The sequence below is a fragment of the Rattus norvegicus genome, chromosome 15, assembly GCF_036323735.1.
Source record: "Rattus norvegicus strain BN/NHsdMcwi chromosome 15, GRCr8, whole genome shotgun sequence".
Lineage (NCBI taxonomy): Eukaryota > Metazoa > Chordata > Mammalia > Rodentia > Muridae > Rattus > Rattus norvegicus.
In genome coordinates, this window is record NC_086033.1 from 103791689 (window position 1) to 103813964 (window position 22276).

Consider the following 22276-nt stretch of genomic DNA (forward strand, 5'->3'; position numbering starts at 1 on the left):
TCACGGTGGTTGCATGCAAATGTTTCGTAAGGTATCACTTTCCATGACAAACACTGAATTATTGTCTCACATATGAATAAGAACATCTCTATCCATACGCTTTCTCAAACGCCATAAGACTTTCAGTTTGGGATCCAATTGGATTCCTTGGCCATCTTAGGAGTTTCGTGATTCCCGGAGTGTTTATGATGCAACTCCCGGCTCCGGGCTGGGTGTCTCGAAGCGTATTTGTCTGAGCTACCCTACCCCTCTCTGTGCTCTGCCAATTATGTGCCACTTTGTCTCGGAGCTATGACTGCTTTCCTCGGAGAGGGAGATCCCTCTTCCATCAGTATGGACGCACTGTTTTCAGAGCCTGCCAGCGCCGTGTTGCTGTGTCAGTCATCCTATGAGGACCAGTTTCAGACGAGGAGGGCTGACGAGCTGGCTGGGGATTGGCCGGCTGCGTATGGGCGGGGCCTGTGGGAAGGAAGGGCTGCAGCTCACAGCAACAGAGTTTAGACTGTCTTTGCTTCATCATCTGAAGGTAAAATTTTCCAGCCACGGCCGGCGGCTCGCAGAGTACAATAAACAGGGACGGAGAACTATTTGCATGGACCCCCCTTCCTCATGATGCGGTGGAGAAGCCGCGGCCACTCGGTCCTGCCAGATGTTCTTGGGGTTACTGTACAAGGGGAGGACGAGCAGAGCTAAACAAGGTAGGAGAAACAACCCCCCTTCCCCATTTTTTTTTTTTTTTAATGTTTAAAGAGTTTGCTGCAGTATGCTGCATTCCATGTGTGTGCTTAGGGAAGCCAGGGAGACCGATTCCACTAATTCGAGCGGAATACTCGCAGGAAACCCTGGAGTTTTACGTAACATTCGGATTTGAGAACAAGAAATGGCAAAGCTGGAATCTACGCCGCCCGTTTAGGGTGAGGCATAAAAACCGAGGTTTCTATTTATTTATTTAAGGGGCAGATCCATTTGCTATTATTGTTTTTTAATCCTCTGAAAGATCCAGGTCAGTATTTTCTTAAGATAATCGAGGTTTTTACGGCCAGAGTGGGCTACAGAATAAAGTTTACATGTTTCCTGTTCTTTGGAAACACACTTGAAATTGAGAATTTAAAAAAAAAAAAAAAAGAAAATCATGGTGAACAATCATCGGTTGAACGCCTGGGACCAAAATATGTCTGTTTCTTGGAAACTGGGGGCCACCCTGGTGCTACAGGGCAATGGCTTTAATTGAGTTTCAAAAGCACATTTTAAGCACCGAGGCAGAATGTGAGGTAGCTTCCTGGCTGGTCTTAGGCACTGTAGTTCAGTGTTTACATTGCTTTTCCTGGCAGCCTCCGTCTTTGTTTCCAGCTTAAAAGTGGGACCATTATGTTCAAAAGTAAAGCTGGGTTAATAATGCTTACTGCAATTATCTGATCTGTATGCATTTTTAATGAGAACACACAGCCAGCAGAATAATTTAATGAGAGCAGGCTAGCTTTTAAAGCTGGGCTCTCACTATGCCCAGCCAGATCAACTTTCTTGCCGAGAAGCAGCGGCTAGAAAGGTTGAAGCAGATTTATTTTTAACACACTTGGCCCAGGAGAAGGAAAGGCTCTCTCAGTGTTAAAGATTCTTTCTGCCCTTTTCCGTTTTAAATTTCTGCCAGGCCTGAGGAAACCGAGCTTTTTTGTTAGGCCTTGGAAGCATGTGTTTACAATAAATGTGTAACATTTTTAGAATAGTTAGCAAGCACTGAAGCGAAGGGAAAAAAAAAAAAACTTGCCTAACTGCCACCTCCGTGAATGTTCCAGTGAATGTTCCAACGGTCTTCAAAAGGCCTTACTGTCTCTTTAAAAGACAAAGATTAAGTAGGAAAATGTCTGTTAGGGCATATGTGTATTTAGGCAGCAACGAGGAACAAAAATTAAACAAGAGACATTTTTACCATCTATGTAAGAGGAAGTTTCTTCCTCTCTTTTGCTCCCTTCTGAGGGACAGCAGCACTGTTCATTTAAATAAGGGCAATGCCACGTAGATTCTTCTAGACCCACGGTTTTTACTTTCAAGGAGAAGTGCAGGACACTAGCCCAGAACTCCTGACGTCATCCCCCAACTATTTCTGCTGTGTGTTCTTTTATTCAGCTTGTGGAGAGGAATATTTCTCTATGTCCAGGCCAGGAACATTCGAACTCCCAGTTGGCAGGACTTGAGTTATGCCTTCCCATTTAAACTCACAGCCTATCCATCCCCCTTCACAGGCCAAATAGGGCAACTTCTCCTACCTGCCTGCCTGCCCAGGTTTTCTGCCAGCTTCTCTGGCTTGGCCAGTGCAAAGCCTTGGCCTCTGAGCTGAATTTCACTTTCTTTCTGGCCTCTCTTAGCTGCGTGGCTTGGCAAGGCTACCTGTGTGGCCTATCCCAGGGGGGCCAATGCCAGGGGGGCGCAGCTGGGGGGTCCACCCCAGGGGGACCCAATCCCAGCTCCCCTGGAACCATTATCTAAGGCCCGGGATATGCTACCAAGTTCAAGGTTGATTGGATGGTGGGTGACAGCTGCTTTCATAGATACAGCACCTCGTCCTAAGGCAGATGGCTCAAAGGAAATAAAATACAACACTGCCTGCTGTTAACCCTGTGTCACAGGTGGCACTTTTGTAACACCCTTGATTGTACGATCGGGAGAAAGGTTAGTGTTTATTGAGGTTCCTTCTAAAGAAAGAATTTGGGTTAGAGCACACTGCGGTTCAGGAGTCCCTACTACCTACCAGCTGGCCTCCCGCACCACTTAGTGTGGCCTTGGGCAAGTGCCTACCTCAGTTTCTTTATCTTCTTGGAACAAGTAATACTTCTTACACGTTCTCTCCTAGAATTCTAGGGACCTGTTTTGTACAAACAACAGTAACAAAAGTTGTTTGTCTCCTGGGACAATGCCGGGTGAAGTACAAAGGAAGGGGCCTCTGTGTGGAAACATTGTGGATAATGTCTTGGGGTGTTTAGATTGAAGGCTACAAAATATAAAACCTTCCAGTCTCTGTCAGTTTCTTACAAGTTTTCTAAAGATGCCCAAGCCAACTAAATGGAATTTCCAAGGAAGTCAAGAAGGCATGGTTGTTAGCCTGCGTTTCCTCCATCCATCTCACCTAATGTTCCAGAAGCTGCTGGGTAAGCTGGTCTCTGCCAGCAGTGGGCTTAGTAGAGCTGTGGTGGCCCAAAGTTCTCAGTGCCGCTCTTCCTTTGCCTCTTGTGTGAAATCTGTGGAAGTGGAGGGAAGGAGAGGGAAGGCCCGGCGGAAGGCAGGAAAGGATGCTTGTGGAATATACTGGTCATGCAGCTTACTGCTCAACAGCCTGCCTTCTCCTCTGCTCGTTGTTTTAATTTGCTGTTGCCATGGTGAAAACAAATCAATATCACATGGCTCTGGGCCAGTCCCAAGCTCTGGGAGTGCCATAGAGATCCAAGAGCAGGTACTTGGGATTTCAAGCAGGAATGGGGAGCAGGGGACTTAGATACTGAGCAAATTCCTCCTGGAGAAGGAGTTGGGTCAGTCTGACACTCGTTTATCTCTTCCTTCTTGCATTCTCTTATCGGCAAGGAAAAAAACTGTGGGAAGCAAGGCAAGCTGACTCATTTACATTTTCCAAAATAACGAAACAGTAGCAGTGCAGAAGCTAGGGGCATCGCAGTGGTGGGGAAGGATTTTACTTAATGAAGAAATGGTCCAGGGACAAGAGGGAGTAGTTTGGGTGCCGTCAGCCCCTCCACAAGAGAGCTACCCCTGAAAGGCCCTTGGGAGGCTAACAGCTACTGCTGGGCCTGTCAGGCAAGAAAGCTGGCAAAGAGGAAGCAAGTGGGCAGTCGGGGTGAGGAGTGTCAGAGAAAGGGAAGCAGGCAGGAGCCTGAGTCATGACAGATCAGTAGGTCAAAAGTCCATCAGGTGAGCTCCCAGAGAACTCCAAGGTCACGACCCCACAGAGAACAGGACACTTCTTCCTTTTCACAAGAGCAGCGGAGGCTCAGCCTCAAGCCCTGTGAAGAGGGAAAGAGACTGCAGAAAATAATACTACTAATAAAGAGTCAGGAGCCCGAGCCTCCTTTTCTGGAAAGAACCACTCAGTTAGAGAGAGATACATGCTGCTTTGTGGAGCTGGGAATTTGGTATTTCCCTCTTTGGAGGATGGGGTGGGTCTTACCTGGCTCTGGTCGATTCGTTTTGTTGATGGTTTTGTGTGTGTGTGTGTGTGTGTGTGTGTGTGTGTGTGTGTGTGTTTTCGTGTTTTCTTTCTCCATCATTTAGTTAGTCTAGTTTTGTTTTCCTTCTTGAAAATGTGTACAAAGTGTCTCTTGCAGTGAGGAGTCGGTGTTTGCTTCAGGCCCTGGGCTCTGTCAGCCCTAGGCCTGGCCTCCACTGCAGTACTGAGCCAAAACAGGTATCCTCAGTCAGGCCTCAGCTTTGTTTGCTGAACCGGAGCTCCCTGAGCTCCGTGATGGGGGCCAGTTTTCAGCTGACCTTCTCTTTTTTTTTTTTTTTTTTTTTCTTTTTCTTTTTTTCGGAGCTGGGGACCGAACCCAGGCCCTTGCGCTTGCTAGTCAAGTGCTCTACCACTGAGCTAAATCCCCAACCCCCAGCTGACCTTCTCTTACACCCCCTCAATATGACAAAAAAAAAAAAGTCTTGGACCCGAGGACTTGCTTTAGTGTTTTGACAAAGCAAGTGTTGTTTAAGGTCTCTTGGGTCAGCTATCCAACATCAGTCAACAAGTGTTTGTTAGGCGACCTTTGGTCAGGGTTTTTGGGCTTGGTTAGGACTTCAGGCTACCCGCCTTCGTTTAAGTACAAACACACCCGTCATAAAAGCCTGGATTTCAAAGGCTTGAAAACATCGCTATTGGCTAATGTTAAGCTAGCGTTGTACCCATCAAACATTGATTTTAATCTGGATGTGAGTCTGGTGTTGAGGCTGGATAAAACATGTTTAATTTTTTTTTTTTTTTAAGATTTTAGATGTCCGTCCTTTCTCTACCCCTGCTATATCTCTTACAGCGCCTGTTGTTTAATTAACATAAAGAGAGGTGAGCGTGGTGTGTCAGAGTGCTTGAAACATGCAGATTAGATGCCTTTGGGGAGCACTCAGAGTCTCAGCCACCAGAGCCTCAGCCTGAAGTGGTAAGGCTGTGGCACATCGTTTATAAAGCCTTAAATGCCAGTCGGTGAACAAAGGGAAATCTTAGACCTGCTCACACTTCTGAGCCTCGGCCGGCCCCCAACAGCCCATGATGCAATTATGAGGAAACCTGATGCTGCCTCTGGGGACTACACTTCCCCCACATTCTTTCATAAATGCAGGGGGTTTGTTTTGTTTTAGTCAATTTCCCTTCCTAAAGTTTAAGTTGTTTGGATGGTAGTGATTCAGGGGATTTTTTTTTTTTTTTTTTTTTTTTTTTTTTTTTTTTGGCCCCTGCTAGAACATTCCTTCTCAGGACAAACACAAACCGTGTGAGGCTAAAGGATGCAGTTAGGGGCAGACATGAGAGAGGAGGCCGAAGACGCAGCCTCTCTTTGAAAGTTCTTTTTAATTTTTTTAAATCGTTCCGGTGTCTCCATTGACAGAAGAGCTAGGCCACCGTTCGGGTTGGGAGCATCCATGGCAAGCCGGCGTCCAAGAACTGTAGGGCGTAAGTCAACTCTATGGGAACAGGAGAGAGTGGGACGTGCCCGGAACCCTGAGCATGTCCTCCTGCTGTCTGCGGTGCACAAAGGCTAGGAGAGATGAGGGCAGAGCACACCTTGTCTCTAGACAGACAACGAGCAGACAGGGGACCCTTGCACTTGACAAGGGCTTTTGTGGTATCTCCATCAACAGCTTCAGTGGGAAGTCCCGGGATGGGGGCCTCGTTTAAGGCACCCTGGCTAAAACCCCAGGAGACGAGTTATTAGATTTCAAAAGTTTTATTTGTGTAGACTGGGGATACCCCAGTTGTCAATCCTCCCACCGCATAAAGCCAGGCGTAGTGGAGCACATCTGTAATGCTAGCACTCAAGAACAGCAGGCAGGAAGACAGGGAGTTCAGACTCGTAGGGAGTACTAGACCAGCCTGGGTTACCGTGCGTCGTGCGTGCGTGCGTGCGTCATGCATACGTGCGTGTATGCGTGCGTGCGTGGACTCTCCCCACCCCCTTGGTTAATTGACTTGGATTTTGAAAGCCCAAGAGAATCTTGTAAATGCCCCAAGTACCAGATGTGAGGACATAGAGTCGTGTCACCACCTAAGTTCTTTCCTTAGACAGCATTCCATCAACAACTAGGCGGCACAAAGGTAAAGCCCTCGGAGAGGTAGATTCTCAGCTTGGATTGCTTGAGTAAGCTTCAGGATAAAGCCAAGGTTGATCCCATACCGCAACCCAGCCACAGGGCCGTGAGGTGTTTCATGAACACCTCATAGTGTCCTGCAGGCCAGAGAATAACCAAGTCAACAAACACAGGGACATCCCCGCCTTCTGCTCCCCTGAGAGCATCTCACCGACTCTTAAACTGGTAGAAAGATAGATGTGGAGACTGGAAATGACTATTTTAGGGGCGTTTGTTACAAGAAGGCTGCTTTGCACATACCTTGTGCAATTGGAACTTTAGAAGGTCCCTAGAGCCCCACCCAATCAACAGCACTCACAGTTTGCTGGTAGAAGATAAGAACTCTCTGAAGACTTGCTAACAGCTATGTCTCAGCAAAAGCCATCCTGGCTACTATGTAAACTCGGGCCTCTGAGACTCTCAGGTCCTACAGGTACCTAGCACTGTAGGTTTTAAGCTGAATAAGAGAGAGGGAGGTAACTTACAGAAAAACCTGATGTTTCAAGGTAGAAGAATCAGTTGTGTTAGAAATTTCGGATGTATGTAGCCTCCATTCTTTTAAACTCCAAGCATACTAGTCACAGTGACATCTTTTTTTTTTTTTTTTTCCTTTTTTTCGGAGCTGGGGACCGAACCCGGGGCCTTGCGCTTGCTACGCAAGCGCTCTACCACTGAGCTAAATCCCCAACCCCCACAGTGACATCTTAAATACATATGCTATTTAAGTTTTCTGTTTATTGTTTCCCTTAGTGATCAGAACCCCCCCACTTCCTGTCTAACAAATTAAATGACAACAAGGTTTGAGCGAGGTTAACTAATATGCTACAAGTTTTAGCAGCCCCAAAGTGGAGAAGTTACTTCTCAAATCAGTAGAAAGTTATGCATATGTTACTTATTGGCCTAAGTGGATCACACCGTGGTCTAACTTGAAGCTTTTATAACATGTGTGTCACACAGTTGAGCAGAGGGAGCTCAACCCTAGCAATTTGGGAAGGACAGTATTGTTTTTAATTAAGAGATTGAATTATCCTTAAAAAAAAATCTATAAACTTCTGGCATCCCAAATGCGAGCTTCAATTAATCAAAATAAAAGCATTGGGGAAGTTTATATGATATAGATGATTTAATGCATATGGATTTAAAGTTCTGAGAATTTAAGAAAGGAAAGCTATGTTTGGGTCACATGGTAGACAGGACTTCACGGAGGAAGGGCCGCCTTCTCTGGCTCTAAATGCAAACATTTTGTCTAAATCAGCCTTTTTAATGTGAAAAGTCTGTACCCTAGGCCAGGGATAAGATTATTTATTCATAAGGAGAGAGCCCAATGTATATACTTATTTAGCGTATCCCTTTGAAGTGTCAATTTTCATGTGTATTAGATGATGTATAGATCATAATGGCATTGTTCTATAAGAATACCCCTTGTAAGTAAGGTTGTTTTTGTAAATGATGGTTGTTTCTGATTTACCAAATATTTTATCATAGGAGCAAATGATCAAAAAGCATGGAGAGCCCAGGGGTCAGGGAAGAGAGACAGTGAGGTTAAGGAACCACAAGGAGAATTGACTACAGAATAGGGAGCCAGTGTTAGGGCACAGTGAGGAATCAGGCCACATGGGAGCAGTTGGAATCATTAAGGTAGGGGAGAGCTGAAGAGCCATGCAGCAGAGTTTGATTTTATAAAATTATAATTTATAGGATTAGAGGTTAGACCATTTATTATGAGTGATACCTCTGGACAGAAAAAGTTTACAATAATCCAGACATACTGTAGGGAACAGATGGAAGAGAGAGGAGGAGAAAGGGATCCAAAAGACATTGTAGTGGAAAAATAAGAGGAGCTGCAAGAGCTTAGACGTGCCAGAAATACATTACGGTTTCTATCGTAAGAGAAACCAATGGTGCTGCGACTGGAAAGGGACACAGAAAGAACGGGAGACCAGCAGTGGGGAGAGGTTTGGTGGAGGAGGGAGATGACAAGCCGTGAGCTTTCAACATCGAACTTTAGCCAATAATGGGATATATCTGTGCAGTTACCTTATAGGTACAGATATCTACACTTGACAAAGAGAGGAGGGGGCACCGGCAGCCTAGTTCCCAGGTTACCCATTTCTAAGCCTGAGACAGCTATCTTGAAACAACCGTTGATGTCATGCATACTCACTACCACCCAGAAAGAGAAGTGGGCAGTTGACCAACGTCGAGCTTGGAAAAGAATTAGTCACCGACGCAGAAGAAAGTAGGAGGCAGCAAAGAATCAGGAAACTAAATATACATAGAAGGAGAAAATAGCTTTTTTAAAAGAAATTATAAGTAAGCATAACTGTTGAGGACCGTCTGCATGAATCCCTTAGAATCATCTGTTTACTTCTCCTGTAGCTGGGAAAAATACCGAAGGAAAGCACCCAGCAGAAATGAAAGCTTATTTTGGCTCATAGTTTGAGGGTACAGTCCATCATGGAAACAGGTCTTGAGGTAGTTGGCTGGCTTACATCCACAGTGAGGGATGGAAAAGAAGAACTGGGGCCTGGAGCCTTTCTCATTCACCCAGGACCCCTTCATCCTCCGAATGGTGCCATCCACAATTAGGGTGGATCTTCCTCCTCCTCTCAGTACATCTAGTCTTAAAACTCCCTCACAGCCATGCCCAGAGGTTTGTTGCCATGGTAATTCTAATTCCCATCCAGTTGACAATCAAAATGAATGATCACAGCCTCCTACACATATTCTACCCTCTTCAGCACCAGTCTCTGGCAGTGATCCTGTTGGAGGCAGGCAAACATTTGTTCACAGTCCCGTCTGAAGGCACAGAATAGCGGGTGTGGAAGGGAACGCTCATGGCTTCGCCTTTCACGTGCACAGGTGACTTAAACGTAGATTTTCAGAGGTAGGAAAAAAGGCAAAATGATCAAGACTTTCGCACCTGCCTTTTAAGATGCCAACCAGCATGGGCTGTTTGGGGTGGTAATTCCAGAGTGAATTGTCACCAGACCCTGGGTGTCCTGTTTTTCCTGGGCCTATCAGGTTCTTGCACACTTAGAAGCATTCTCCAGAGGAGAAAGTCCTTGGTGTGGTTGGAGGTGGTTGGTGTACTCCAAGGACTAAACCAGAGCAGTGCTGCTCCAACTTGCATGTTCCTGCAAGTCACCTGGGGATCTTATTAGGGATGTAAATTCTGATTCTGTAGGTCTGGGGTGGGGCTAACAGCCTGCTCTCCTAACAAGCTCTCTGGGGATGAAGATGATGGTACCGCTCATCCTGCTCGCTGGGGAGGATCTGGAACCCTGGGGCAGCTTTGCAAACAGGTGAGTGCCAGAGGATGATGGGTCTGCAATTGCTCGCCCAAAGAGCCCATGCTGGCCCAGGCAGCCTCTGCAGGATACCAGTCTGGCTTAGAGGTCAGATTATGTTAATGTCGACTCCCAGTCTACAGGAGTCCAGTTAGGTGCTGGCAGGGCTGACAGCAGCCCAACCGTGGGCATCTCCTGTGTTTATGATGTCTGCGGTTGTCATGGACACAGACTCACAACTTGCACCAGACGTTTGGTACCCACCCCCAAGTAAGGCCTCTGTGTGTATGTATCAGCCTCAGAGATTCTTTTTTTTTCTTTCCCAGGGAACACATGTTTTAAAACTCAGGTTTGGATATCCCTCTGCTTGTTTATGTATTATTTGTTTACTTATTTGCTAGGTGGTGGGTGGATTTAAAGGCCAGAAGTCTAATGTGTCCAGCTTGGACCTTAAACACCCAATGAATGACTCTGGGGGGGGGGGGACTCCGCCAGTCACACTCATTCCTTAAGATGCAGATAACGGCTTTCTCTCCTCGTTCTCTTGAAAGGGCCCGGGGAGTAAACAAGATGTGTTATGTGTACCCTGGAGTGGCACGGGGATGTGTTATGTGCCTTTAGCATGACATGGGTGTGTGTCATGTGCGCTCAGCATGGTATGAGCACGTGTCACGTGCCTTCAGCATGGCCTGGGTTTCATAACACAGCTACATTACAGTCCGTAAACACAGACAGACATCATCAGAGAGGACTGGGAGAAGTCCAGACCTGAGTAGAGGTCTTCTATCTTCCTCTCTCCTCTTGGCTGCTCCCTCCTGTTCTGTCACCAATGAGGCTCCCTTTCTCTCGCTCTCTCCTGGAGGCAGGAATGGAGCTAAACTGATTTAAGGGAAGTCTTTCCTGCCTGACGCCTCATGCAGGGATGAGTCCGGGTGGGATGGATATGCTTTTTAATTGACCAATCCTCTTTCAAGAGTGAAACAGAGCCAATGTTTATCGAGTTTACTGAGTGCCTACTGCATAGCCAGTCGAGCTGTGTCTGTCAGTTCCATTACAATGTTTTATGAAGGAAGTGGAGCACGGGGAAAGGGATCTTCCAAGGTCACAAGCTCATCAGGGATAAAACAAAGGCCAGACACACCTTGGGAGGTTTGAGTGTGGTACCTCTGTCAAGAGTGTGTCCGTGGAGGACTGGGAAAGGGGCTCGCTTAGAAGAATGCCATGCCACGCTATTCGCTGAGGAGTTAAGCAGAGCGAACAGGAGCTGCCCTGCTATACTCTGCACACAGGACTATATTTTTTTTCACAAGGAACTTGGTGCAGAACCCGGTCATGGCCAGGGGTTCATCTTTACTGTTTGTTGCGAATGTTGGCCTTTTTGTTACTTTTCAGTGCATGCACGTGATGGAGGGGGGCGGGTTAGGGGAGAGAGACAGAGACAGAGAGGCCTATTCAAGTCTGAGGAGTTTTGTGCTGTTTTGATGTTGCTATCTGAGAAATTTCCTAGAAACACATTTGGGTACACTGTGGAATCATTTGAGGCGGAGCTCAGGGCCTCTCCCACCGGAGACAAGCACACTGAGCTGGGTCCTCTGTTCTTTCTCTACTTTTAGTTTTGAGGCAAGGTCTTACTAAAATAGCCAGTCTGGTCTCAGACTCCGCAGCCCACGGAAGCTTTCCTAAAGTTTGGTCTGCCTCATCCTTCCTCTTGTTTACCATCAGAGGCCTTTGCCACTGGGCCTGGCTAAGAACACTTTTCACCTTCAGGTTTCCCTACCTGTGCGGAGTGTTTCCTGCCGGAAGTTCTATCCTCCTCCTAGGGTGTTCACTGCTCCTGCCTAGCTGCTCAGGGGTGTGTGCAGTCTGCTCTGTCTGTTGCTGTGCCAAGCCGTGGTCTTTCTTCTGCTACATCTCCCACCCAAGTCTGCCCCTAGCCTCCCTACCAAGCGGCCTCTGTAGGTATAAGTATTTCTGGAGATCTCTTCAGATCAGATGCATGCTGGGAGACAGGATGCAGTCCTACTTTGGAAACCCCATCACTTGAGCCCTGGAGTACCAGCTTCCTGGCAGCCACCTGGAAGACTGTCCCCTCAGGAAACAAAACAAGCCCTATCTCTTAAGTCTCTCTGTTCCTTTTCTTTAAAGTTCTCAGGGCTACTAGGCTGCAATTAAGAGGCAGGATCAAAGGGAGCTGCTGCCACTGGGGCTGCAAGGGCCAAAGGACAGCTTTGGTCTTTTTTTTTTTTTTTTTTAACTCTTCACTTCCCAGGGCTTCTACTCTAGCTGCTGCTGCTCAAATGGGAGAGTCAGAGGAGACCCCCCCCCCCAGAGGAAAACTTTCTGTTCTGCTACAGGTCATATCCGCCTCCTCCCCAAGTGCTAACCAGCAGTTTCTAACCACTGCAGCCAGTGAGTAGACCCACACAAGCCAGATGCATGTAAGCTACTGTGTTCTCTATGACAGCTGGCCCCTGTGCTGGAAGTTGGATCTCCCACCACCCGCAGTGCCAACCCACCAGTCTCCAGGGAAGGCCAGTCCTTTAGAGGTTGGAAGTTTCTGGTAGGCTCAGTTTGGCTCCTCCCTTATTCAGGATCTGGAACTTACAACCTGGGATCCTAGGGAATCCTGAGCCAGCAAGGGTAGAGAAAGGGGTGGGCAATTTCCTCGATTCTGCTCAGGTTTAAGTGCAATGGGAAAAGCTCAACAGTACTTAAAATTTTTCACCCCCTACCCCAGTGGTATTCCGCTGTGTCCCCTGAGAACTTCTGCTAGCATGCTGGACGTTGGCTTAAAAGTGATAGATGGACCAGCAGATGCAGATGTCTACTCAGAAGACACGCTGTCACACCGTGGGGAGAACACAGTTGCAGATCTCCGGTTGCCTTTGACTTTTTCCCATTTCCCCCTCCCCTCCACCCACATGGTGATCATTTCCGTCCATCTGCGACCCTCTTCCTCAGACACCCAGAGACCCCAGCACCATTGGTAGGTGCCAAGGTCACTGAAGGAACCGATTAATCTCAGCTCCAGTGGGCAGCAGGCTGTGCCCACCCTCCCTTCCCTCCTGAGGGAGGAACAAGGAAGGGTTTTCTGGTTTTTTTTTTTTTTCCCCTCAGTTATGCCTGAGCCTACTCAGAGTGAGGGAGAGAGGAGAGTGCCCAGCAGGCTCCCTGCTGTAGACCAGGTGTTAATGTGAAGAAAACCAGGACAAGCTGCAAGCCCTTGGACTAGCTCTGAGGCAGACTCTTGTAAGGAAAACTCTTAGGTTGATGTTTAACCTAAAGATCACTAGGCCTCTATTCCAGCATGCACTGGGCCTGCTTCTCCCTCTCCCCCTCTGCTCCCTCCTTCCTCCCCTCCCCTACTTTCCCTTCCCTCTTCCTCTCTCTTCCCCTCCTCTTTCCCTTCTCCCAATACCCTGCCCCTCCTATGCCCCTCCCCTCTCCAACTCTTGCTCTCTCCCTCCCCCTAGTCTCCAGTTTCCTTCCCTCTCCTCTCTACAAGTGCCCCCCCCCTTCCTCTCCTTCCCTCCCTCACTTCCTCTCCCAGCCCCCACCCTGCTGGTGTTATCCACACGTAGCAGACCCCACCCACATTCCACCATAGTGGAATTTTGCCTTTTCAGTGAAAACCTCCAGTGCGCTCACTGACCACTAAGTAGCACGAATCCACTCCCTACCCCCATATCAGGCTAAAAGGTGTGTTGCATAACGCAGACCAGATGAAATCACTGTTGAGAAAAAGCCACTGAAGGGCTGGGAGAGCCCCGTGTGCAGACTTGGAAAATGTCACCGTTCAACACCCTGCAGGTTGATACCTGGCCGGTTTTCCCTCCCCAGGTGTGTGCAAACTCGCAAGTTAATGTCTGCGGCTATAGAATTGCATTTACTATTCTCATCTGCAGCTCCTGTTTTGAGGACATTAAAAGACAAGAAAAAGCAACAACGAGGCCCGCACATGCTGTGAGGCCCGCACATGCTGTCAGGACAACACAGAGGAGCTATTCTGAGGGCCTGAGTATATGGCAGCCAGTGGCCCTTTTTGTCCCCTCATCCCTGACTTCCATAGTGTTAAGGTGAAGGGTGAGCTTCCTGTTACAGTTTGGCCTGGAAACTGAGAAAATCCTGGAATTAGGTTAGTAACTTCCCCAAGGCAATAAACCTTTTGTTCAGTGCAATAGCAGGTTCTTGGGGAGCATGCTGCTGTTGACTGATCCCTGTTCCTGGGGAGCATGCTGCTGTTGACTGATCCCTGTTCCTGGGGAGCATGCTGCTGTTGACTGATCCCTGTTCCTGGGGAGCATGCTGCTGTTGACTGATCCCTGTTCCTGGGGAGCATGCTGCTGTTGACTGATCCCTATTCCTGGGGAGCATGCTGCTATTGACTGATCCCTGTTCCTGGGGAGCATGCTGCTGTTGACTGATCCCTGTTCCTGGGGAGCATGCTGCTGTTGACTGATCCCTGTTCCTGGGGAGCATGCTGCTGTTGACTGATCCCTGTTCCTGGGGAGCATGCTGCTGTTGACTGATCCCTGTTCCTGGGGAGCATGCTGCTGTTGACTGATCCCTGTTCCTGGGGAGCATGCTGCTGTTGACTGATCCCTGTTCCTGGGGAGCATGCTGCTGTTGACTGATCCCTGTTCCTGGGGAGCATGCTGCTGTTGACTGATCCCTGTTCCTGGGGAGCATGCTGCTGTTGACTGATCCCTATTCCTGGGGAGCATGCTGCTATTGACTGATCCCTGTTCCTGGGGAGCATGCTGCTGTTGACTGATCCCTGTTCCTGGGGAGCATGCTGCTGTTGACTGATCCCTGTTCCTGGGGAGCATGCTGCTGTTGACTGATCCCTGTTCCTGGGGAGCATGCTGCTGTTGACTGATCCTTGTTCCTGGGGAGCATGCTGCTGTTGACTGATCCCTGTTCCTGGGGAGCATGCCGCTGTTGACTGATCCCTATTCACCCCTCCAGACACATGGAAAGACCATATAGCATCCAGTCCTCAAAACGGCCTGGGTCTGGACTCCTTCCAGCCTCTGCCAGGGCAGTGGAGCCAGGAAGGCTTTGACTGAGTCGTTTCCCTCCCTCCCTCCCTCCCTCCCTCCCTCCCTCCCTCCCTCCCTCACATCTTTCCATCTTCCCTTCACATTCTCAGGACTGAAAATTAGAAACACTTTTCTCCTACACACAAAATTACTCCCTCACACACACATTTCCCCCCTCCTGCTTTGAAAAGGCAATTGCTGCCAGAACAGGCTTCTGGAGGGAGAGCACCGCCCTGGTGCAAGGATGGAGCTTGAAATGTAGCAAGGCAGCCTCATCAAAGGGACATGGTCACCCCCTCAGAATGGTAGGACCTGGGAGGCAGTGATGTGCTCCCTGGAGCCCTGCGTGTGTCTGATTTCTTAGCTTGGGTGCATGTTGGCTCTGTGGGTATCGGGTGGGCTAGACACTTAGGGTTTGTGATCATTTCTGCCTTCGATAGAAAGATTGTGTAGCTGGCGATTGTAAAATACTGAGAAGGCTCATGCAGAAGGCTCCTGGCCACCTCTGCTCCCACTCGGGCCTCTTCTTATGCTTTGGGCTTCTGCAGGTGGGTGGTTCACATTCTCAAAACACCGCCGATCTCACCAGCAACCAGAACTGCTAAAGACCACGCCACTCAGCTGGACATGCGCCCCTGGGCCCTGAGGACATGAATGTTCCAAACTTGAAAAGGAAAGAACTCGTCGATCATGCTAAGTTCTGCAATAATTATATTTTTCCTGCCCCCTTTCATTTTCTCCATTCTTGTTTAATCCAAATACGTGAAAGTTTGGTTTTTAGGATTTTTTTTCTCTCTGGATTTTAAGATTAGTTGAGAGAAGAAAGAGCAGGCCCCTCAGATCATGGCCCTTGTCTTTTATCCTCTACAGGATAAAAGGCTCTTGGTTCCCGCTACTTATTTAGGTAGAGGGTGGTGTGTATCTCAGAAATTAAAATAAGCTCAATAGGGCCGGTAAGATGGCAGAGGCAGTCACTGTGCGACTTCACTTGATGTTCAGGGCCCACGTAAGACACAGCATGCCAGACAATGTGTGTTTGTAACCCAGCACTAGGGAAACAGAGGCAGGTGGATCCCAGGGCCATACCAGCCTCTCCAGCCTACTTGGTGAACTCCAGGTCAACAAGAGACCCTGTCTCAATAAAATAGTGGGCAGTGCCTGAGACTGACCTCCAGTCTCTGCGAGCGTGTGTGTGTGTGTGTGTGTGTGTGTGTGTGTGTGTGTGCACGTGTGGGCAGTAACACACACAACAAAGCATATACACATGAACACATACATATACATGGGCACACACACACTCATACACTCTCATACCCATATCTACTCACATACACACACTGACATGCACGTACATACACATGCACACCCACAGTCACTCACACACACACACACACACACACACACACACGATTTTTTAAAGTCAGAATGATCACACTTATCTCTCTGGAATCATGGGAGGATGTGAGAAGTCAGTGCTGGCACCCACAGTGAGGGCCCACGATGTGTGTGGCTGGGGCTGACGGCATTGTCACTGTGCCTTGGCCTGAAATACCTTTATTTTGTACTTCTTGAAATTCATGTTGACCATGAAAAGCTCTACAGAAAGAATAAACTACAAGAAAGGCATAAGAAGAAAGGTATTTCTCGAATTTTCCCTATTTCTTTCCCTTACCGTATTTACACTGTGTGAGTGGGTAGGCAGGCCACTGTGGTCAATCACTGTGGTAAAGGTTACATGTGTGACCTGTGTCACAAAGCCCCCTGTGAGAAGATTTCGGCCATCCCAACAAGGCGGGAAAGCTTCCTGGAGGAGACGTTCAGTGGCCTCGGAGAAGTCCCAGTGTCCTCCATGGCACTCCATGCACTTTGGAAGCACCCAGGCAGACCTCTGGAGACCACAGCCTGCCTGCCAGGGAGCACTTGGCATGGAAAGTTGCAGGTGTCTCTGAGTGCTGCGGCTTGGGCCTCAGACTTCAGAGCCTAGCAGCACCAGGTGTTTACGCACAGATGCGAGATAGGATCAGTCGTAGCTTGAGGCTGATTCAGGCCCAGGTGATGGGTACTTGGGTGAGCCCTGAAGGCTCGGGGAGCTGGAATGTAGAAGAACCAGGAAGTGCTGTAGGATGCAGAGCCAGGCACCCAGGGGCTTGGGTGGGACTCACTGGAGGGTAAGGGAAATAGCACAAAGAGGACCTGGAGACACAGAGACAAGAGACACCAGAAACGCCCAGTGACCTGGATGGGGACGCCTGCCGTGTCCGAGGCTGGGGTTCTAGGTGCTCTGAGAAGTATGGGTGTAGGGCTTTGTGGAGTGCAGACTGTGGTGTGAATTTGGTATTTATCTCCAGAAGGCTGATATTTATGATGCAAACAGGAGTTTGTTAAGGACACAAGTATCTAGGAAAAAGTTGATGGCATAGCCTCAGAGGATGCATATTTAAGGGGTTAGCCTAGGCTCTTTGTGGACACATGTGTACACGGCGGATGGCATTTCAAAGAGTGCACCTTGGTACGGGCGTGTGGGCCTTGTGACATCTCCCAGCGCCTTGGAGTTGGCGTAGTAGAGGATGTTATCCACTTTGCCCTGCATTAAGGTTTATATATCCAAGGGGTTGTGAGGAATAATGGCAATTTCTGAAGTTTAAGAGCGATGGGGGCTGGGCCTGTAGTCTTGGTGTGGAGGGGAGGGAGGGTTGGGAAGACAAACCTTTGGGAACCCTGTGGGAAGAATTTTGAGTGGAACATTAGACAGCGAGTTCCTGCCAGTATGAAATGCATAACTGTTGAAAAGTGTGTGATGCCTATGCCAATCCAAAGAGATACCCTGGGCAGGGGAGAGGCAGGAGGGATAAGATGGTTGGTGGGGCTTGTGGCAAGGTGTGCTAGGTGGACAGGGGACACTGCTTACTTCTGAGCCAGAAGCAGCTACTGGGAATGGAACCCTCACTGAATATAAACTATGATGAGAGATGTGTATGTGGACTCTGCTGAATGTGTCCTGTAGTAAGCCTCACGCGTGGCAGGTGTGAGCTGCTGTCTGGCCACCAGTACGACCTCAGCAAATATTTCCAGGATAAGGCAGAATGCACTGAGTGTTTTATGATCAGGGCAGGCATTTTCTTTAGATGAGGATCAGCTGTGAGCCAGACTCACACACACCCATGCCTCGTCATCCGCCCAGACAGACACAGAACTTTCTGTCTCGATGTAAACGGAATACATCACCACCCTGGGAGCGCACACGGTTCTAGATGGCACCGAAGGGAGGTCAGCTTGGCCCTAGTATCTTCAACCGGGGGTCTTTATTATTATTACTTTTTATTTACTTATTCAGACTTTACAGAGGGATGTTGGCAGATAAAGGAAACGGTCAGAGAAGGGCTAGGGCTGAAATGCTGAACCAGGAGTTGTCTTGAGTGTCTGAAGTTATTTTTTAAAAAAGCAAGTTCTAGTCGCTTAATCCCCACAGGAGTGGCGCTTTCGGTTGTGTCTGCAGAGGATGGACAACGCAACTCACAAAATGGATTGGCCGGTTTCTTCCCCCCTTGAAAGCCTGTCCACTTTGAAAACCAAATGAAAGACAGCCATGCCATGGTCAAGGCCAGAGTGAGGTTTGAAGCGCCGTGACAAGGCTGGGTATCTATGACATACCCACTTTACCCAACAGTGATTCCAGGAGAAGAAAAACACTTTTGCCATTCCCATTTCAAAAACTCATCACACTGCTCTCAGACCTGGGTTTATTGACAGCCCAAACTCTTTGGAAGCTTGATTAAAAAACAAACAAACAAACAAACAAAAAACCGTAGATTTTTTGGCCTGTGCTCCAAGCCACGGACTTGGGACATCTGGGGTGGGGCCCAGGAACTACATTTACTGGAAGAATCCAGTGGTTTAGACACATTATTCACAGAGGCCACTCAAGCTCCACATTCAAACGCTGGCTGTGGTGCAGGCCAGATGCACAATTCGAGGTGACTTTCCTAATCTATTTGGACTTCAGTTTTCCCATATTTCGAACAGGGTGTGTGTTATCTACTTCTCTGATGAGTAGGGTTAAATGTGATTACCTATGTAAAAGGCATACCCAAATTTAAAAATTACGTGCCTAATAGTTAAGGTACGTTTTCTGGGGTGAGTGTACACCTACAGCCCTCTAAGCAGCTCTAGAAAGATCGGCGGTTTCAACTCAAGCATTTTTGCAAATCCAACTCCTGTTTTCCCTCACAAAGACATCGTTGTTCTTTTGGCAAAACGCAGAAGGCCTTACATGCTGCAAAAAGAATTTTATGCAAGGCTTTGGGTGTGTTTACTTTGGTAGAAATGGTGAGACCCTGGAACATGCTCTCTCAGACCAAAGAGATCAGTGTATTTCTAGCATGGTTGAAATGCAGTTGCTTCTGGAAACAGGGGGGCCTAGATCTGAAAGGTTTCTCATAGTGCATGTGTGAAAATGGAGCACTTGAGCAGTCTCCATAGTAGGCCATGCCTTGAGCTGTTTTGGCACAGATAAAATTAATTCTGTCTCCATTTAGCCTGTTTTTAGTTTGTTCAAGCAGATGGTAACTGGACCATGCTAGGACCCAACTCCTGAATTTAAACTTTGGAAATGAATGAATGAGTTAGTGACTTTCTCTGGGGCTAAGAAATACTCTGGTGGCGTCTGCCAGTCATTCTGGCACCCGGTCCTTGAGGAAGGTCAATGGCTTTGTTGCTCAGAGAAAGAATAAGCAAGAGCACTTGCAGGTGTTTCCTGGAACCAGACCCCACTTCCTTCCTGAACGTGGTGACCCAGTTGCCTGTGTTAGAAGTCATCTCCTACCCCCAAAGCTGAGAACCCATCAATAGCAGAAAGACTTTCGAACGGTATGTGTTTTCCAGAGCTCTGGGTCATAAAATTTGGATCATGTACAAAGAACAAAGTACGGTGTAGAATCCATTTGATCAGCACGCAGGGAGAAACTGGAATAGAGTAGTGAAAAGGAAATTCAAAAACAGAGAAGGGAGTGAAAACGGGAGCGTATGATACGCTGGGATCTGAAGTCTTTTCAGCTTTTACATGAGAAAGGTTTTCAAAAAAACGTCCCAATCAAAACATAACTGAACGCTCTTCAAATACATTCCAAATCATCTTCACAGAGCCCAGTCGCTCCCTTCAGAGGATATGGATTAAAATCTGTTTGTTTCATCTCCTGTTGCTACGGAGAGGAAGCAAAACGAAATGATTGGCACCTAATCAGGAAGTCAGAAGTAGGTTCAACCCAAAAAGACGCATGAGCGCACACATACACAAGCACACCGATACATACATGTGCATGTGTGTGTGCCAAAGGCGTGGAAATCTGGCTGACTATTTGTATTGATCACGGATATGTGATGCTTCCCACAGAATGAAAAAGACTGGAAGGCCAAGCTAAGGTAGGCAATGGGTCTGACTGCAGTTGGAGTAGGCCTTGAGTTGAGTGGAATATCTGGAAGAGATAGCAGTGAGGGAGAGTGGAATACATCCTCTATCGAAGGAAACCGCTCGGACAAAAACCAATAGGAGGAAATGAGCCCCTATTGTGTACACACACGGAGCTCCTCAGAGAGGAAATTGCCTGGTTCTGCACGCTTCCGAAGCCTTCCAAAGCTGCCAAGGAGAGGCCGGGCCTGTACTCACAGACCAGAGACGGTGTCTCCCTCAGTCTGGGCTTAGCTGCAAAGGGATGGGTAGGACTTTGAGCAAATCCACCAACATTCCCAGACTTCCAGAACCATCCATTGTAGACGGGATCTTGGAAACACCAAGCACAATTACTAAGGTTTTTCTTTCGCTGTCCCCTGGGCTGGTTGCGTGGGGTGGAGGGTGGCCACGTGGGTGCGGCAGCCTCCTCTTGCTCACTGCTTAGGGCCCCTCAGCCATTTCCACGTGGTTGTCACCATCCTGGCAGCACCTCTCTGCAGGATCCTGAGCTCTGCACTGAGGGTCAAACCACCAGAGATGAGGCCCTGCGATTGGCTCGGGGACGCTTTGCTTTTAGTTCTCTTAGACGGGCAGTGCTGGTGCCAACATTCCTGCTACCTGACATCTGTAGAAATGCCGCGTACACCAGGAGCGTTTGATTTTGTAGGGCACAGTGTGATGCCTGGCACTTGTCCTGGACCACAGAGACTAGCCGTTTTCAGTCCTGGAGGATAAAGAGGTATAACAGAGGCGTAGGATTGTATGTTCCAGTTAGCATAACACGTGAATTACCTCGGCCTCTGGAGCCCTTAGGGTAGGGCTTGGAGACCCCTAATAGTTTTAAAAGAGCTTGGATTGAGAGGGGCTTATTTTTTTTCTCCTTTATGTTGCCTGATTGACAGTTTGAGTACAGTTAAGCTTGGATCTGTGGGGATGCTACTATAACTGGCGTGCATGGTAGAGTCATTTTCCACTGACATCACCCTCCGAAAGCTCCTGAGAGAGGGGAAATGAAAACAGAGGAGGAAGGAGAAGGAGGAGGCCCGAGTGCCTTCTGTGGAGAACCCGCCATTTTGCCTTTTGACTCCACCTCCACGCCCAGGGCTTGGCAGAAGCTCAGTGTTACTGACCCAGTCAGGTCCCCTCCCCTGAGTTCCCCCAAGGGACTGTCTGCCGCTGAAATCCACAGACACTGTGTGTAGGGGTGAAAAATTGATTCAGTCACTCTATTGAATGCACCAAGTTCCAGGGCAGTTGAAGTTGGCGATTTTCAGTCCTGAGGTGAGCAGACAGCCCGTGCCAGATGCCGTTCAGGGTGCTGGGTCACAGAGATGCCCTGGCCTGGCCTTGAGGTTCCTTAACAAATCTTCCAGCCCTCAAGGAGATGAGGGCGAGGTTAGAGGGGACGGAGCTCAGGGCGGGTGGCCGTGGTTCTTCTGGGCAGCAGATCGAACGCGAGTTTGCTCTTTCTGAGAAGAGGCGTGGCCGCTGTGCTGAAGGAGAGCAAGCAAAGAAAAGGGGAGAAGGGTATCACAATATTACCGTCCTTCTAATTAACAAATCTCTTCTAATTGCTTGCTTCTGGTCTCATCTATGAACTAAAGCTGATGGGCAATTGAGCATTAAGCTGTGGGCTCAGCTTTCTCCCTGCTTGCTTGCTTCCTTTTTGCAGAGGAAAAACCACACAAATTAAGAGTTAAATTTGCCAGCAAATAAGGTAAGGGAGTATAGAGAAACAAGGCTACTTTATTCAGTGTGGACAGGGCTGGGAGTGGCCATGTTTACCTTCTGGCATACATCTCAGCTCTCCCAACTGTGCAGACTGTGGGGGAAAGAGCACCGGGAACACAGGCCTGGGTTCTTGCCTGTTCTGCACACACTGCGTCTTCCATAGCAGGGTAACAACTTGCACAGCAGTTCCATCCTTCCTTGTGGGTCATGCCGTGACAGGATTTTACTCTCCCCTCCAGCTGAGGAGAAAACCAAACCAAACCAAACCAAACCAAACCAAACCAAAACAAAACAAAACAAAACAAAACAAAACAACAACAACAACAAAAAAAAAAACCCTTCTCACATAGAGGCCGGAGAGATGGCTCAGTGGTTAAGAGCACTGACTGCTCTTCCAGAGGTCCTGAGTTCAAATCCCAGCCACCACATGGCGGCTCACA

The 22276-nt window shown here is 48.3% G+C and overlaps 1 protein-coding gene across 10 annotated transcripts in view; it reads left to right on the forward strand.

Moving 5' to 3' along the window:
- Positions 1-445: 445 nt before the first annotated feature.
- The window catches only part of Mbnl2 (muscleblind-like splicing regulator 2), a 157694-nt gene continuing 135863 nt past the window's right edge, over positions 446-22276 (forward strand). For 6 of the 10 annotated variants that reach the window (NM_001415043.1, NM_001111064.2, NM_001415044.1 and 3 more), the window contains exon 1: positions 500-698. The gene's annotated coding sequence lies outside the window, so the exon portion shown is untranslated. Of the gene's footprint in view, positions 699-13576; positions 13753-22276 lie in introns of those variants that run through there. The other 4 variants (XM_063274619.1, XM_063274622.1, XM_063274626.1 and 1 more) reach the window with 3 other exon arrangements.